At 37.7% G+C, this 15,582-nt stretch overlaps 1 protein-coding gene across 1 annotated transcript in view; it reads right to left on the reverse strand.

The window, feature by feature from the left end:
* LOC117340479 (mucin-2-like) overlaps positions 1–15,582 on the reverse strand; it is a 48,303-nt gene that overhangs the window by 12,215 nt on the left and 20,506 nt on the right. The window lies entirely within an intron of this gene.

Below are 15,582 nucleotides of genomic sequence, written 5' to 3' on the forward strand. Positions count from 1 at the left end.
CCCCCTTTACTATATAGGGGTATAACTAAGTCACCCCCTTTACTATGTAGGGGTATAACTAAGTTACCCCCTTTACTATGTAGGGGTATAACTAAGTCACCCCCTTTACTATGTAGGGGTATAACTAAGTTACCACCTTTACTATGTAGGGGTATAACTAAGTTACCCCCTTTACTATGTAGGGGTATAACTAAGTAACCCCTTTACTATGTAGGGGTATAACCAAGTTACCCCCTTTACTATGTAGGGGTATAATTAAATTATCCCTTTACTATGTAGGGGTATAACTAAGTTACCCCCTTTACTATGTAGGGGTATAACTAAGTTACCCCCTTTACTATGTAGGGGTTTAACTAAGTTACCCCTTTACTATGTAGGGGTATAACTAAGTTACCCCTTTACTATGCAGGGTTATAACTAAGTTACCCCTTTACTATGTAGGGGTATAACTAAGTTACCCCCTTTACTATGTAGGGTTATAACTAAGTTGCCCCATTTACTATGTAGGGGTATAACTAAGTTACCCCCTTTACTATGTAAGGGTATAACTAAGTTACCCCCTTTACTATGTAGGGTATAACTAAGTTACCCCCTTTACTATGTAGGGGTATAACTAAGTTACCCCCTTTACTATGTAGGGATATAACAAAGTTACCCCCTTTGCTATGTAGGGTATAACTAAGTTACCCCCTTTGCTATGTAGGGGTATAACTAATTTACCCCCTTTACTATGTAGGGATATAACTAAGTTTCACCCCTTTACTATGTAGTGGTATAACTAAGTTACCCCTTTACTATGTAGGGGTATAACTAAGTTACCCCCTTTACTATGTAGGGGTATAACTAAGTTACCCCCTTTATTATGTAGGGGTTTCACCTCTTTACTATGTAGGGGTATAACTAAGTTACCCCCTTTACTATGTAGGGGTATAACTAAGTTACCCCCTTTACTATGTAGGGGTATAACTAAGTTACCCCCTTTACTATGTAGGGGTATAACCAAGTTACCCCTTTACTATGTAGGGGTATAACTAAGTTACCCCCTTTAATATGTAGGGGTATAACTAAGTTACCCCCTTTACTATGTAGGGGTATAACTAAGTTACCCCCTTTACTATGTAGTGGTATAACTAAGTTACCCCTTTACCATGTAGGGGTATAATTAGTTAACCCCTTTACTATGTAGGGTTATAACTAAGTTACCCCCTTTACTATGTAGTGGTATAACTAAGTTACCCCCTTTACTATGTAGGGTTATAACTAAGTTACCCCCTTTATTATGTAGGGGTTTCACCTCTTTACTATGTAGGGGTATAACTAAGTTACCCCCTTTACTATGTAGGGGTATAACTAAGTTACCCCCTTTACTATATAGGGGTATAACTAAGTCACCCCCTTTACTATGTAGTGGTATAACTAAGTTACCCCCTTTACTATGTAGGGTTATAACTAAGTTACCCCCTTTATTATGTAGGGGTTTCACCTCTTTACTATGTAGGGGTATAACTAAGTTACCCCCTTTACTATGTAGGGGTATAACTAAGTTACCCCCTTTACTATATAGGGGTATAACTAAGTCACCCCCTTTACTATGTAGGGGTATAACTAAGTTACCCCCTTTACTATGTAGGGGTATAACTAAGTCACCCCCTTTACTATGTAGGGGTATAACTAAGTAACCCCTTTACTATGTAGGGGTATAACCAAGTTACCCCCTTTACTATGTAGGGGTATAATTAAATTATCCCTTTACTATGTAGGGGTATAACTAAGTTACCCCCTTTACTATGTAGGGGTATAACTAAGTTACCCCTTTACTATGTAGGGTTATAACTAAGTTACCCCCTTTACCATGTAGGGGTATAACTAAGTTGCCCCCTTTACTATGTAGGGGTATAACTAAGTTACCCCTTTACTATTTAGAGGTATAACTAAGTTACACTTTACTATGTAGGGGTATAACTAAGTTACCCCCTTTACTATGTAGGGGTATAACTAAGTTACCCCCTTTACTATGTAGGGGTATAACTAAGTTACCCCTTTACCATGTAGGGGTATAACTGAGTTACCCCTTTACTATGTAGGGGTATAATTAAGTTACCCCCTTTACTATGTAGGGGTATAACTAAGTTACTCCTTTACTATGTAGGGGTATAACTAAGTTACCCCCTTTACTGTGTAGGGGTATAACTAAGTTACCCCTTTACTATGTAGGGGTATAACTAAGTTACCCCTTTACTATGTAGGGGTTTAACTAAGTTACCCCTTTACTATGCAGGGTTATAACTAAGTTACCCCTTTACTATGTAGGGGTATAACTAAGTTACCCCCTTTACTATGTAGGGTTATAACTAAGTTGCCCCATTTACTATGTAGGGATATAACTAAGTTACCCCCTTTACTATGTAGGGGTATAACTAAGTTACCCCCTTTACTATGTAGGGATATAACAAAGTTACCCCCTTTGCTATGTAGGGTATAACTAAGTTACCCCCTTTGCTATGTAGGGGTATAACTAATTTACCCCCTTTACTATGTAGGGATATAACTAAGTTTCACCCCTTTACTATGTAGTGGTATAACTAAGTTACCCCTTTACTATGTAGGGGTATAACTAAGTTACCCCCTTTACTATGTAGTGGTATAACTAAGTTACCCCCTTTATTATGTAGGGGTTTCACCTCTTTACTATGTAGGGGTATAACTAAGTTACCCCCTTTACTATGTAGGGGTATAACTAAGTTACCCCCTTTACTATGTAGGGGTATAACTAAGTTACCCCCTTTACTATGTAGGGGTATAACTAAGTTACCCCCTTTACTATGTAGTGGTATAACTAAGTTACCCCTTTACTATGTAGGGTTATAACTAAGTTACCCCCTTTACTATGTAGTGGTATAACTAAGTTACCCCTTTACTATGTAGGGTTATAACTAAGTTACCCCCTTTACTATGTAGGGGTATAACCAAGTTACCCCTTTACTATGTAGGGGTATAACTAAGTTACCCCCTTTAATATGTAGGGGTATAACTAAGTTACCCCCTTTACTATGTAGGGGTATAACTAAGTTACCCCCTTTACTATGTAGTGGTATAACTAAGTTACCCCTTTACTATGTAGGGGTATAATTTAGTTATCCCTTTACTATGTAGGGTTATAACTAAGTTAACCCCTTTACTATGTAGTGGTATAACTAAGTTACCCCTTTACTATGTAGGGTTATAACTAAGTTACCCCCTTTACTATGTAGGGTTATAACTAAGTTACCCCCTTTATTATGTAGGGGTTTCACCTCTTTACTATGTAGGGGTATAACTAAGTTACCCCCTTTACTATGTAGGGGTATAACTAAGTTACCCCCTTTACTATATAGGGGTATAACTAAGTCACCCCCTTTACTATGTAGGGGTATAACTAAGTTACCCCCTTTACTATGTAGGGGTATAACTAAGTCACCCCCTTTACTATGTAGGGGTATAACTAAGTTACCACCTTTACTATGTAGGGGTATAACTAAGTTACCCCCTTTACTATGTAGGGGTATAACTAAGTAACCCCTTTACTATGTAGGGGTATAACCAAGTTACCCCCTTTACTATGTAGGGGTATAATTAAATTATCCCTTTACTATGTAGGGGTATAACTAAGTTACCCCCTTTACTATGTAGGGGTATAACTAAGTTACCCCCTTTACTATGTAGGGGTTTAACTAAGTTACCCCTTTACTATGTAGGGGTATAACTAAGTTACCCCTTTACTATGCAGGGTTATAACTAAGTTACCCCTTTACTATGTAGGGGTATAACTAAGTTACCCCCTTTACTATGTAGGGTTATAACTAAGTTGCCCCATTTACTATGTAGGGGTATAACTAAGTTACCCCCTTTACTATGTAAGGGTATAACTAAGTTACCCCCTTTACTATGTAGGGGTATAACTAAGTTACCCCCTTTACTATGTAGGGGTATAACTAAGTTACCCCCTTTACTATGTAGGGATATAACAAAGTTACCCCCTTTGCTATGTAGGGTATAACTAAGTTACCCCCTTTGCTATGTAGGGGTATAACTAATTTACCCCCTTTACTATGTAGGAATATAACTAAGTTTCACCCCTTTACTATGTAGTGGTATAACTAAGTTACCCCTTTACTATGTAGGGGTATAACTAAGTTACCCCCTTTACTATGTAGTGGTATAACTAAGTTACCCCCTTTATTATGTAGGGGTTTCACCTCTTTACTATGTAGGGGTATAACTAAGTTACCCCCTTTACTATGTAGGGGTATAACTAAGTTACCCCCTTTACTATGTAGGGGTATAACTAAGTTACCCCCTTTACTATGTAGGGGTATAACCAAGTTACCCCTTTACTATGTAGGGGTATAACTAAGTTACCCCCTTTAATATGTAGGGGTATAACTAAGTTACCCCCTTTACTATGTAGGGGTATAACTAAGTTACCCCCTTTACTATGTAGTGGTATAACTAAGTTACCCCTTTACTATGTAGGGGTATAATTTAGTTATCCCTTTACTATGTAGGGTTATAACTAAGTTACCCCCTTTACTATGTAGTGGTATAACTAAGTTACCCCCTTTACTATGTAGGGTTATAACTAAGTTACCCCCTTTATTATGTAGGGGTTTCACCTCTTTACTATGTAGGGGTATAACTAAGTTACCCCCTTTACTATGTAGGGGTATAACTAAGTTACCCCCTTTACTATATAGGGGTATAACTAAGTCACCCCCTTTACTATGTAGTGGTATAACTAAGTTACCCCCTTTACTATGTAGGGTTATAACTAAGTTACCCCCTTTATTATGTAGGGGTTTCACCTCTTTACTATGTAGGGGTATAACTAAGTTACCCCCTTTACTATGTAGGGGTATAACTAAGTTACCCCTTTACTATATAGGGGTATAACTAAGTCACCCCCTTTACTATGTAGGGGTATAACTAAGTTACCCCCTTTACTATGTAGGGGTATAACTAAGTCACCCCCTTTACTATGTAGGGGTATAACTAAGTAACCCCTTTACTATGTAGGGGTATAACCAAGTTACCCCCTTTACTATGTAGGGGTATAATTAAATTATCCCTTTACTATGTAGGGGTATAACTAAGTTACCCCCTTTACTATGTAGGGGTATAACTAAGTTACCCCTTTACTATGTAGGGTTATAACTAAGTTACCCCCTTTACCATGTAGGGGTATAACTAAGTTGCCCCCTTTACTATGTAGGGGTATAACTAAGTTACCCCTTTACTATTTAGAGGTATAACTAAGTTACACTTTACTATGTAGGGGTATAACTAAGTTACCCCCTTTACTATGTAGGGGTATAACTAAGTTACCCCCTTTACTATGTAGGGGTATAACTAAGTTACCCCTTTACCATGTAGGGGTATAACTGAGTTACCCCTTTACTATGTAGGGGTATAATTAAGTTACCCCCTTTACTATGTAGGGGTATAACTAAGTTACTCCTTTACTATGTAGGGGTATAACTAAGTTACCCCCTTTACTGTGTAGGGGTATAACTAAGTTACCCCTTTACTATGTAGAGGTATAACTAAGTTACCCCCTTTACTATGTAGGGGTATAACTAAGTTACCCCTTTACTATGTAGGGGTATAACTAAGTTACCCCCTTTACTATGTAGGGGTATAACTAAGTTACCCTTTACTATGTAGGGGTATAACTAAGTTACCCCCTTTACTATGTAGGGGTATAACTAAGTTACCCCTTTACTATGTAGGGTTATAACTAAGTTACCACCTTTACTATGTAGGGGTATAACTAAGTTACCCCTTTACTATGTAGGGGTATAACTAAGTTACCCCTTTACTATGTAGGGGTTTAACTAAGTTACCCCTTTACTATGCAGGGTTATAACTAAGTTACCCCTTTACTATGTAGGGGTATAACTAAGTTACCCCCTTTACTATGTAGGGTTATAACTAAGTTGCCCCATTTACTATGTAGGGGTATAACTAAGTTACCCCCTTTACTATGTAAGGGTATAACTAAGTTACCCCCTTTACTATGTAGGGGTATAACTAAGTTACCCCCCTTTACTATGTAGGGATATAACAAAGTTACCCCCTTTGCTATGTAGGGTATAACTAAGTTACCCCCTTTGCTATGTAGGGGTATAACTAATTTACCCCCTTTACTATGTAGGGATATAACTAAGTTTCACCCCTTTACTATGTAGTGGTATAACTAAGTTACCCCTTTACTATGTAGGGGTATAACTAAGTTACCCCCTTTACTATGTAGTGGTATAACTAAGTTACCCCCTTTATTATGTAGGGGTTTCACCTCTTTACTATGTAGGGGTATAACTAAGTTACCCCCCTTTACTATGTAGGGGTATAACTAAGTTACCCCCTTTACTATGTAGGGGTATAACTAAGTTACCCCCTTTACTATGTAGGGGTATAACTAAGTTACCCCCTTTACTATGTAGTGGTATAACTAAGTTACCCCTTTACTATGTAGGGTTATAACTAAGTTACCCCCTTTACTATGTAGTGGTATAACTAAGTTACCCCTTTACTATGTAGGGTTATAACTAAGTTACCCCCTTTACTATGTAGGGGTATAACCAAGTTACCCCTTTACTATGTAGGGGTATAACTAAGTTACCCCCTTTAATATGTAGGGGTATAACTAAGTTACCCCCTTTACTATGTAGGGGTATAACTAAGTTACCCCCTTTACTATGTAGTGGTATAACTAAGTTACCCCTTTACTATGTAGGGGTATAATTTAGTTATCCCTTTACTATGTAGGGTTATAACTAAGTTAACCCCTTTACTATGTAGTGGTATAACTAAGTTACCCCTTTACTATGTAGGGTTATAACTAAGTTACCCCCTTTACTATGTAGGGTTATAACTAAGTTACCCCCTTTATTATGTAGGGGTTTCACCTCTTTACTATGTAGGGGTATAACTAAGTTACCCCCTTTACTATGTAGGGGTATAACTAAGTTACCCCCTTTACTATATAGGGGTATAACTAAGTCACCCCCTTTACTATGTAGGGGTATAACTAAGTTACCCCCTTTACTATGTAGGGGTATAACTAAGTCACCCCCTTTACTATGTAGGGGTATAACTAAGTTACCACCTTTACTATGTAGGGGTATAACTAAGTTACCCCCTTTACTATGTAGGGGTATAACTAAGTAACCCCTTTACTATGTATAACCAAGTTACCCGCTTTACTATGTAGGGGTATAATTAAATTATCCCTTTACTATGTAGGGGTATAACTAAGTTACCCCCTTTACTATGTAGGGGTATAACTAAGTTACCCCCTTTACTATGTAGGGGTTTAACTAAGTTACCCCTTTACTATGTAGGGGTATAACTAAGTTACCCCTTTACTATGCAGGGTTATAACTAAGTTACCCCTTTACTATGTAGGGGTATAACTAAGTTACCCCCTTTACTATGTAGGGTTATAACTAAGTTGCCCCATTTACTATGTAGGGGTATAACTAAGTTACCCCCTTTACTATGTAAGGGTATAACTAAGTTACCCCCTTTACTATGTAGGGGTATAACTAAGTTACCCCCTTTACTATGTAGGGGTATAACTAAGTTACCCCCTTTACTATGTAGGGATATAACAAAGTTACCCCCTTTGCTATGTAGGGTATAACTAAGTTACCCCCTTTGCTATGTAGGGGTATAACTAATTTACCCCCTTTACTATGTAGGGATATAACTAAGTTTCACCCCTTTACTATGTAGTGGTATAACTAAGTTACCCCTTTACTATGTAGGGGTATAACTAAGTTACCCCCTTTACTATGTAGTGGTATAACTAAGTTACCCCCTTTATTATGTAGGGGTTTCACCTCTTTACTATGTAGGGGTATAACTAAGTTACCCCCTTTACTATGTAGGGGTATAACTAAGTTACCCCCTTTACTATGTAGGGGTATAACTAAGTTACCCCCTTTACTATGTAGGGGTATAACCAAGTTACCCCTTTACTATGTAGGGGTATAACTAAGTTACCCCCTTTAATATGTAGGGGTATAACTAAGTTACCCCCTTTACTATGTAGGGGTATAACTAAGTTACCCCCTTTACTATGTAGTGGTATAACTAAGTTACCCCTTTACTATGTAGGGGTATAATTTAGTTATCCCTTTACTATGTAGGGTTATAACTAAGTTACCCCCTTTACTATGTAGTGGTATAACTAAGTTACCCCCTTTACTATGTAGGGTTATAACTAAGTTACCCCCTTTATTATGTAGGGGTTTCACCTCTTTACTATGTAGGGGTATAACTAAGTTACCCCCTTTACTATGTAGGGGTATAACTAAGTTACCCCCTTTACTATATAGGGGTATAACTAAGTCACCCCCTTTACTATGTAGGGGTATAACTAAGTTACCCCCTTTACTATGTAGGGGTATAACTAAGTCACCCCCTTTACTATGTAGGGGTATAACTAAGTTACCACCTTACTATGTAGGGGTATAACTAAGTTACCCCCTTTACTATGTAGGGGTATAACTAAGTAACCCCTTTACTATGTAGGGGTATAACCAAGTTACCCCCTTTACTATGTAGGGGTATAATTAAATTATCCCTTTACTATGTAGGGGTATAACTAAGTTACCCCCTTTACTATGTAGGGGTATAACTAAGTTACCCCCTTTACTATGTAGGGGTTTAACTAAGTTACCCCTTTACTATGTAGGGGTATAACTAAGTTACCCCTTTACTATGCAGGGTTATAACTAAGTTACCCCTTTACTATGTAGGGGTATAACTAAGTTACCCCCTTTACTATGTAGGGTTATAACTAAGTTGCCCCATTTACTATGTAGGGGTATAACTAAGTTACCCCCTTTACTATGTAAGGGTATAACTAAGTTACCCCCTTTACTATGTAGGGGTATAACTAAGTTACCCCCTTTACTATGTAGGGGTATAACTAAGTTACCCCCTTTACTATGTAGGGATATAACAAAGTTACCCCCTTTGCTATGTAGGGTATAACTAAGTTACCCCCTTTGCTATGTAGGGGTATAACTAATTTACCCCCTTTACTATGTAGGGATATAACTAAGTTTCACCCCTTTACTATGTAGTGGTATAACTAAGTTACCCCTTTACTATGTAGGGGTATAACTAAGTTACCCCCTTTACTATGTAGTGGTATAACTAAGTTACCCCCTTTATTATGTAGGGGTTTCACCTCTTTACTATGTAGGGGTATAACTAAGTTACCCCCTTTACTATGTAGGGGTATAACTAAGTTACCCCCTTTACTATGTAGGGGTATAACTAAGTTACCCCCTTTACTATGTAGGGGTATAACCAAGTTACCCCTTTACTATGTAGGGGTATAACTAAGTTACCCCCTTTAATATGTAGGGGTATAACTAAGTTACCCCCTTTACTATGTAGGGGTATAACTAAGTTACCCCCTTTACTATGTAGGGGTATAACTAAGTTACCCCTTTACTATGTAGGGGTATAATTAAGTTACCCCTTTACTATGTAGGGTTATAACTTAGTTACCCCCTTTACTATGTAGTGGTATAACTAAGTTACCCCTTTACTATGTAGGGTTATAACTAAGTTACCCCCTTTACTATGTAGGGTTATAACTAAGTTACCCCCTTTATTATGTAGGGGTATTTACCTCTTTACTATGTAGGGGTATAACTAAGTTACCCCCTTTACTATGTAGGGGTATAACTAAGTTACCCCCTTTACTATGTAGGGGTATAACTAAGTCACCCCCTTTACTATGTAGGGGTATAACTAAGTTACCCCCTTTACTATGTAGGGGTATAACTAAGTTACCCCCTTTACTATGTAGGGGTATAACTAAGTTACCCCCTTTACTATGTAGGGGTATAACTAAGTTACCCCCTTTACTATGTAGGGGTATAACTAAGTTACCCCTTTACTATGTAGGGGTATAACTAAGTTACCCCCTTTACTATGTAGGGGTATAACTAAGTTACCCCCTTTACTATGTAGGGGTATAACTAAGTTACCCCCTTTACTATGTAGGGGTATAACTAAGTTACCCCCTTTACTATGTAGGGGTATAACTAAGTTACCCCCTTTACTATGTAGGGGTATAACTAAGTTACCCCCTTTACTATGTAGGGGTATAACTAAGTTACCCCCTTTACTATGTAGGGGTATAACTAAGTTACCCCTTTACTATGTAGGGGTATAACTAAGTTACCCCCTTTACTATGTAGGGGTATAACTAAGTTACCCCCTTTACTATGTAGGGTATAACTAAGTTACCCCTTTACTATGTAGGGGTATAACTAAGTTACCCCCTTTACTATGTAGGGGTATAACTAAGTTACCCCTTTACTATGTAGGGGTATAACTAAGTTACCCCCTTTAATATGTAGGGGTATAACTAAGTTACCCCTTTACTATGTAGAGGTATAACTAAGTTTCCCCCTTTAATATGTAGGGGTATAACTAAGTTACCCCTTTAATATGTAGGGGTACAACTAAGTTACCCCTTTACTATGCAGGGTTATAACTAAGTTACCCCTTTACTATGTAGGGGTATAACTAAGTTACCCCCTTTACTATGTAGGGTTATAACTAAGTTGCCCCATTTACTATGTAGGGGTATAACTAAGTTACCCCCTTTACTATGTAAGGGTATAACTAAGTTACCCCCTTTACTATGTAGGGGTATAACTAAGTTACCCCCTTTACTATGTAGGGATATAACAAAGTTACCCCCTTTGCTATGTAGGGTATAACTAAGTTACCCCCTTTGCTATGTAGGGGTATAACTAATTTACCCCCTTTACTATGTAGGGATATAACTAAGTTTCACCCCTTTACTATGTAGTGGTATAACTAAGTTACCCCTTTACTATGTAGGGGTATAACTAAGTTACCCCCTTTACTATGTAGTGGTATAACTAAGTTACCCCCTTTATTATGTAGGGGTTTCACCTCTTTACTATGTAGGGGTATAACTAAGTTACCCCCTTTACTATGTAGGGGTATAACTAAGTTACCCCTTTACTATGTAGGGGTATAATTTAGTTATCCCTTTACTATGTAGGGTTATAACTAAGTTACCCCCTTTACTATGTAGTGGTATAACTAAGTTACCCCTTTACTATGTAGGGTTATAACTAAGTTACCCCCTTTACTATGTAGGGTTATAACTAAGTTACCCCCTTTATTATGTAGGGGTTTCACCTCTTTACTATGTAGGGGTATAACTAAGTTACCCCCTTTACTATGTAGGGGTATAACTAAGTTACCCCCTTTACTATATAGGGGTATAACTAAGTCACCCCCTTTACTATGTAGGGGTATAACTAAGTTACCCCCTTTACTATGTAGGGGTATAACTAAGTCACCCCTTTACTATGTAGGGGTATAACTAAGTTACCACCTTTACTATGTAGGGGTATAACTAAGTTACCCCCTTTACTATGTAGGGGTATAACTAAGTTACCCCTTTACTATGTAGGGGTATAACCAAGTTACCCCCTTTACTATGTAGGGGTATAACCAAGTTACCCCTTTACTATGTAGGGGTATAAATAAGTTACCCCCTTTAATATGTAGGGGTATAACTAAGTTACCCCCTTTAATATGTAGGGGTATAACTAAGTTACCCCCTTTACTATGTAGGGGTATAACTAAGTTACCCCCTTTACTATGTAGTGGTATAACTAAGTTACCCCTTTACTATGTAGGGGTATAACCAAGTTACCCCCTTTACTATGTAGGGGTATAACTAAGTTACCCCCTTTACTATGTAGGGATATAACAAAGTTACCCCCTTTACTATGTAGGGGTATAACTAAGTTACCCCCTTTACTATGTAGGGGTATAACCAAGTTACCCCTTTACTATGTAGGGGTATAACTAAGTTACCCCCTTTAATATGTAGGGGTATAACTAAGTTACCCCTTTACTATGTAGAGGTATAACTAAGTTTCCCCCTTTAATATGTAGGGGTATAACTAAGTTACCCCTTTAATATGTAGGGGTACAACTAAGTTACCCCTTTAATATGTAGGAATATAACTAAGTTACCCCCTTTACTATGTAGGGGTATAACTAAGTTACCCCTTTAATATATAGGGATATAACTAAGTTACCCCCTTTACTATGTATGGGTATAACTAAGTTACCCCCTTTACTATGTAGGGGTATAACTAAGTTACCCCCTTTGCTATGTAGGGGTATAACTAATTTACCCCCTTTACTATGTAGGGATATAACTAAGTTTCACCCCTTTACTATGTAGTGGTATAACTAAGTTACCCCTTTACTATGTAGGGGTATAACTAAGTTACCCCCTTTACTATGTAGTGGTATAACTAAGTTACCCCCTTTATTATGTAAGGGTTTCACCCCTTTACTATGTAGGGGTATAACTAAGTTACCCCTTTACTATGTAGGGGTATAACTAAGTTACCCCCTTTACTATGTAGGGGTATAACTAAGTTACCCCCTTTACTATGTAGGGGTATAACTAAGTTACCACCTTTACTATGTAGGGGTATAATTAAATTATCCCTTTACTATGTAGGGGTATAACTAAGTTACCCCCTTTACTATGTAGGGGTATAACTAAGTTACCCCCTTTACTATGTAGGGGTTTAACTAAGTTACCCCTTTACTATGTAGGGGTATAACTAAGTTACCCCTTTACTATGCAGGGTTATAACTAAGTTACCCCTTTACTATGTAGGGGTATAACTAAGTTACCCCCTTTACTATGTAGGGGTATAACTAAGTTACCCCCTTTACTATGTAGGGGTATAACTAAGTTACCCCCTTTACTATGTAGGGGTATAACTAAGTTACCCCCTTTATTATGTAGGGGTTTCACCTCTTTACTATGTAGGGGTATAACTAAGTTACCCCCTTTACTATGTAGGGGTATAACTAAGTTACCCCCTTTACTATGTAGGGGTATAACTAAGTTACCGCCTTTACTATGTAGGGGTATAACTAAGTTACCCCCTTTACTATTTAGGGATATAACAAAGTTACCCCCTTTGCTATGTAGGGTATAACTAAGTTACCCCCTTTGCTATGTAGGGGTATAACTAATTTACCCCCTTTACTATGTAGGGATATAACTAAGTTTCACCCCTTTACTATGTAGTGGTATAACTAAGTTACCCCCTTTACTATGTAGGGTTATAACTAAGTTACCCCCTTTACTATGTAGTGGTATAACTAAGTTACCCCTTTACTATGTAAGGGTATAACCAAGTTACCCCCTTTACTATGTAGGGGTATAACCAAGTTACCCCTTTACTATGTAGGGGTATAACTAAGTTACCCCCTTTAATATGTAGGAGTATAAATAAGTTACCCCCTTTACTATGTAGGGGTATAACTAAGTTACCCCCTTTACTATGTAGTGGTATAACTAAGTTACCCCTTTACTATGTAGGGGTATAATTTAGTTATCCCTTTACTATGTAGGGTTATCACTAAGTTACCCCCTTTACTATGTAGTGGTATAACTAAGTTACCCCTTTACTATGTAGGGTTATAACTAAGTTACCCCCTTTACTATGTAGGGTTATAACTAAGTTACCCCCTTTATTATGTAGGGGTATAACTAAGTTTCCCCCTTTACTATGTAGGGTTATAACTAAGTTTCACCTCTTTACTATGTAGGGGTATAACTAAGTTACCCCTTTATTATGTAGGGGTATAACTAAGTTACCCCCTTTACTATGTAGGGGTATAACTAAGTTACCCCCTTTATTATGTAGGGGTATAACTAAGTTTCCCCCTTTACTATGTAGGGTTATAACTAAGTTACCCCCTTTATTATGTAGGGGTATAACTAAGTTTCCCCCTTTATTATGTAGGGGTATAACTAAGTTTCACCTCTTTACTATGTAGGGGTATAACTAAGTTACCCCCTTTACTATGTAGGGGTATAACTAAGTTACCCCTTTACTATATAGGGGTATAACTAAGTTTCCCCCTTTACTATGCAGGGTTATAACTAAGTTACCCCCTTTACTATATAGGGGTATAACTAAGTTACCACCTTTACTATGTAGGGGTATAACTAAGTTACCCCCTTTACTATGCAGGGTTATAACTAAGTTACCCCCTTTACTATATAGGGGTATAACTAAGTTACCACCTTTACTATGTAGGGGTATAACTAAGTTACCACCTTTACTATGTAGGGGTATAACTAAGTTACCCCCTTTACTATGTAGGGGTATAACTAAGTTACCACCTTTACTATGTAGGGGTATAATTAAGTTACCACCTTTACTATGTAGGGGTATAACTAAGTTACCCCCTTTACTATGTAGGGGTATAACTAAGTTACCACCTTTACTATGTAGGGGTATAACTAAGTTACCCCCTTTACTATGCAGGGTTATAACTAAGTTACCCCCTTTACTATGTAGGGGTATAACTAAGTTACCACCTTTACTATGTAGGGGTATAACTAAGTCACCCCCTTTACTATGTAGGGGTATAACTAAGTTACCACCTTTACTATGTAGGGGTATAACTAAGTTACCCCCTTTACTATGTAGGGGTATAACTAAGTTACCCCTTTACTATGTAGGGGTATAACTAAGATACCCCCTTTACTATGTAGGGTTATAACTAAGTTAACCACTTTACTATGTAGGGGTATAACTAAGTTACCCCCTTTACTATGTAGGGGTATAACTAGGTTACCCCCTTTACTACAGGGTATAACTAAGTTACCCCTTTACTATGTAGGGGTATAACTAAGTTACCCCCTTTACTATGTAGGGTATAACTAAGTTACCCCTTTACTATATAGGGGTATAACTAAGTTACCCCTTTACTATGTAGAGGTATAACTAAGTTACCCCCTTTACTATGTAGGGGTATAACTAAGTTACCCCCTTTACTATGTAGGGGTATAACTAAGTTACCCCCTTTACTATGTAGGGGTATAACTAAGTAACCCCTTTACCATGTAGGGGTATAACGTTACCCCTTTACTATGTAGGGGTATAACTAAGTTACCCCCTTTACTATGTAGGGGTATAACTAAGTAACCCCCTTTACTATGTAGGGGTATAACGTTACCCCTTTAATATGTAGGGGTATAACTAAGTTACCCCCTTTACTATGTAGGGGTATAACTAAGTAACCCCCTTTACTATGTAGGGGTATAACTAAGTTACCCCCTTTACTATGTAGGGGTATAACTAAGTTACCCCCTTTACTATGTAGGGGATATAACTAAATAACCCCTTTACTATGTAGGGGTATAACTAAGTTACCCCCTTTACTATGTAGGGCTATAACTAAGTTACCCCTTTACTATGTAGGGGTATAACTAAGTTACCCCTTTATTATGTAGGGGTATAACTAAGATACCCCCTTTACTATGTAGGGTTATAACTAAGTTACCCACTTTACTATGTAGGGGTATAACTAAGTTACCCCCTTTACTATGTAGGGGTATAACTAGGTTACCCCCTTTACTACAGGGTATAACTAATTTACCCCTATACTACGTAGGGGTATAACTAAGTTACCCCCTTTACTATG

The sequence above is a fragment of the Pecten maximus genome, chromosome 2, assembly GCF_902652985.1.
Source record: "Pecten maximus chromosome 2, xPecMax1.1, whole genome shotgun sequence".
Taxonomy (NCBI): domain Eukaryota; kingdom Metazoa; phylum Mollusca; class Bivalvia; order Pectinida; family Pectinidae; genus Pecten; species Pecten maximus.